Source organism: Bison bison, unplaced genomic scaffold, assembly GCF_000754665.1.
Source record: "Bison bison bison isolate TAMUID 2011002044 unplaced genomic scaffold, Bison_UMD1.0 scf7180017863978, whole genome shotgun sequence".
Lineage (NCBI taxonomy): Eukaryota > Metazoa > Chordata > Mammalia > Artiodactyla > Bovidae > Bison > Bison bison.
The window spans coordinates 259438-263835 of record NW_011494550.1 but is presented as its reverse complement, the minus strand read 5'-3'; the positions used below and the strand labels follow the sequence as shown (position 1 = coordinate 263835).

The 4398-nt window shown below is 46.6% G+C and overlaps 1 pseudogene; it reads left to right on the top strand.

The window, feature by feature from the left end:
- The window catches only part of LOC104984297, a 16278-nt pseudogene extending 13262 nt beyond the window's left edge, over positions 1 to 3016 (top strand).
- Positions 3017 to 4398: the final 1382 nt, after the last annotated feature.

The following is a 4398-nucleotide window of genomic DNA, read 5'->3' as shown; positions in this document are numbered from 1 at the left end:
GCATCAGGTGGCCAAAGTATTGGAGTTTCAGCTTTAGCATCAGTCCTTCCAATGAATATTCAGGACTGACAGCCTTTAGGATGGACTGGTTGGATCTCCCTGCAGTCCAAGGGACTCTAAATAGTCTTCTCCAACACCACAGTTCAAAAGCATCAATTCTTCGGTGCTCAGCTTCCTTTACGGTCCAACTCTCACATCCATACATGACTCTGGAAAAAACATAGCTTTGACTAGACAGACCTTTGTTGGCAAAGTAATGTCTCTGCTTTTTAATATGCTGTCTAGATTGGTCATAGTTTTTCTTTTTTTTTTAATTTTATTTTATTTTTAAACTTTACATAATTGTATTAGTTTTGCCAAATATCAAAATGAATCCGCCACAGGTATACATGTGTTCCCCATCCTGAACCCTCCTCCCTCCTCCCTCCCATACCATCCCTTTGGGTCGTCCCAGTGCACCAGCCCCAAGCATCCAGTATCGTGCATCGAACCTGGACTGGCATCTCGTCACATGTAAAATATCATGTAAGAAACGAGTTGGTCATAGTTTTTCTTCCAAGGAGTAAGTGTCTTTTAATTTCATGGCTGCAGTCACCATCTGCAGTGATTTTGGAGCCCAAGAAAATAAAGTCTGTCACTGGTTACCCCATCTATTTGCCATGAAGTAGTAGGACCGGATACTTAGTTTTCTGAATATTGAGTTTTAAGCCAGCATTTTCACTTTCCTCTTTCACTTTCATCAAGAGGCTCTTTAGTTCTTTGCCTTGGCTTCCCTGGTGGCTCAGAGGGTAACTGTATTTAATTATTTTTAATTGGAGAATAATTGCTTTACAATGTTGTGTTGGTTTCTGCCATACAACAACATGAACTGGTCATAACTACAGACACACACACACACACACACACACACCCTCCCTCTTGAGCCTGCCTCCTATCAGATCCTTATCCCACCACTCTAGGTCATCACAGAGTGCTAGGCTGGGCTCCTCATGTTATATAGCAGCTTCCTCTAGCTATCTATTTTACACACAGTAGTGTATATTTCGGAGAAGGCAATGGCACCCCACTCCAGTACTCTTGCCTGGCAAATCCCATGGACGGAGGAGCCTGGAAGGCTGCAGTCCATGGGGTCGCTGAGGGTCAGACATGACTGAGTGACTTCACTTTCACTTTTCACTTTCATGCATTGGAGAAGGAAATGGCAGCCCACTCCAGTGTTCTTGCCTGGAGAATCCCAGGGACGGGGGAGCCTGGTGGGCTGCCGTCTATGGGGTCACACAGAGTCGGACACGACTGAAGCGACTTAGCAGCAGCAGTGTATATTTGTCAATGCTACTTTCTAAAGTCTATTGGATCTTATCTTCAATGCTTATAAAAACTTTTCCAGTGAATTCTCTTTCACTGTCTGCCAAAATAATGCATTTACTCCCACATTTCAAATGGCATTACCCTCCTTTTTTTCTCCTGTTTAATTGCATTAGCTAGTATCTCTAGTCCTGTAATAAATAAGATAAACATTGAATCTGTTTCTTGCTTTACCTTTTGATTTTGCAATCTTGCCATAAAGAATGTTCCACATTCATACAAATTTGTAAATATTTCTATGGTTCACTTTTTGTTGATTTGTTCAGAAAAGCTTCTACAAATATCTGACTAAAATTTGTCTAGTACTTCTATGATATTGCTTTTCTTTCTCTCTTTTTAAAAACCATTTTATTGAGGTATGATGATCAAAGGAAAAGCTGTATATATTTATGTATATGACTTCATGAATTTGGAGATATTTGATCCATCTGTGATTTTGTTCTAGGCAGAGAGGATCTTATAGGGCACTAGGAGGGCTGGTGTGGTGTCTCTCTTTTTTCACCCTAGATAATTGGCATGGGGTTTCCTTAGGGATGACCTGGCCCATTTGCCCTTCCTGACCATGTGCATCAAGGAGAGTCTGCGGTTGCACCCTCCAGTCACGTTCATCTCTCGCTACTGTACCCAGGACATTGTGCTCCCAGACGGCCGGGTCATCCCCAAAGGTGACCATAATGATTAGGGGAGGAGGTTCCTGGTAGGAAGAGGGGCCCATCAGGTAGGTTGGACCTAGTTCTGACTGGTCCCTCCTGTTCCACAGGTGTTGTCTGCCTCACTGATATTTTCGGGACCCACCACAACCCATCTGTGTGGCCAGACCCTGAGGTGATGCCTCCTCCATGCCATACTTCCATCATCCCTGTCCATTCCCTTTGGGGGACCTGAGGGTGACTACAGAATTCTGACTGACAAATCAGACATCACCTCCTTCCCACACATCTGCCTCTCCAAGGATGGACGTCCTGGGAGATACCATCCAGTAACCCTGTCTTGTCTTGCCCCCAGGTCTATGACCCCTTCCGCTTCGACCCAGAAAACATCAAAGGGAGGTCACCTCTGGCTTTTATTCCCTTCTCAGCAGGTTCCAGGTGAGGGCATTGGGCATTTGAGGTGAGGATGGAGTAGTGGGGGCGGGGGTCTGGGGCTGAGATTCCAGGCGTGCCTGTGGGGGCAGGGAAGGGGCAAAACTGAAGATGGTCAGAGTTCTGGCACTCCTTCTCTCCCATCCCCCTGGGAATGGTAGTGGGCGCAAAGCAGAGTCTGCAGTATGCTGAGAGCGGGGTTCCTTTGCCTGCTGGTCTGCATTCTAGACTGAGGTCTGGGCTAGGCTCAGGGGATATGCAAGTCCACGAAGGGGGGTCCCAGGCATGGTTAGCTTTCTCTATCTCTGCCAGTCAGATTTCAGGCCCTGTGGGGCCGAGATGAGGGTTCCCCTGACTCTGAGTGTAGTCAGAGCCCTGGCTCCTTCCACAGGAACTGCATTGGACAGACGTTTGCCATGACTGAGATGAACGTGGTCCTCGCTCTCACCCTGCTGCGCTTCCATTTTCGGCCAGACAAGGAGGAGCCACGCAGGAAGCCGGAGCTGATTCTGCGCGCGGAGGGTGGACTTTGGCTCCAGGTGGAGCTGCTGAGCGCAGGCCCTCAGTGACTGAATGATCCACTACCACCCTGCCTGGGACTCTCTATCGTCAAAAGGGTCCAGAGCTCCCCTTGCTGGCTCTCGGTGAGACTCAGGCAAACGTGACGACAGCATTTTATTCCTGGGAATCTGCCACGGCCTCACCCAAGTTCCGTTCACGTTAGCTTGAGTCTCACTGAGAACCAACAGGGGGCGCTCTGGGCGCTTTTGAAGATACAGAGGGTGGGCGTGGTTGATTGGAGGCGGGACCAGTTGCCATGTGCCCCATATTTTCTCTTTAGCTGGCTGCCAGACTCGCATGGTGGTAGAGAATCTACCTGCCAATGCTGGAGATGCAACAGATGGATCCCTGGGTTGGATCCCTGGGTCGGGAGTGTCCCCTGGAGAAGGAAATGGCAACCCACTCCAGTATTCTGCACTGTAAAATTCCATGGGCAGAGGAGCCTGGAGGGTTACAGTTCATGGGGTCACCCTGAGGACACATGGCTATATGCATGGCTGACTACAGGACCCTATACTGATGGCTGATTCTCCCAGAACCCAAACATGGGCAATAGGAAGCCACACGAGGTGTTTGAGCAGAAGAGGGACCAGGGTTAAGGGTGGACTTAAGAGGTGGTGAGTGCTCTTCAATATATGTTGGAGTCTGGGAGGAGTCCAATATATATGAGTACATCAAATCTGTGGTTACTCCAGATCTCCAATGAACACGGAAGAAATAAAACAAAGACACGCATGCTGAAACTCTAGGCTCCCCAGGTGCTCTCTCTAAAAATTAAATAACTGGGAAGTGGTTTTCAGACTCCCTGTCAGCATCCCCACTCATGTACCACCCCCCACTCCTGCCCCCCATCTTCCATGTTCAGAGCCTTCAGCATCATGCATCAGAGTGGTGCGTTTGTAACAAATGACTAACTTACATTGACATAACATTATCAAACTTCCCAAAGTCCATAGTTTGCATTAGAGTTCACTTTTGGTGTTGTCCATTCTATGGATTTTGGCACAGATAATGGCATGTATCCATTATTATAGTACCACACAGAATATTTCACTGCCTTCGAACCCTCCCAGTGGTCAGGCGATGTCATCTATACCTCCCCCCAACTCCTGGTAACCAGCAATCTTTTTACCGTCTCCATAGTTTTGCCTTTTCCAGAATGTCAAATAGTTGAAATCACATGATATGTAACCTTTTCAAGCTAGCTTATAGCATTTAGTAATATGCATTTAAGTTTCCTCTATGTGTTTTCATGGCTTGATAGCTCATTTCTTTTTAGTGCTGAATAATATTCCATTGTCTGGATGTACCATAGGTTGTCTATCTATTCATCTACTCCAATTTCTTTTTAATCACGTTCATATATTACTAAACACAAATAAATATTTTA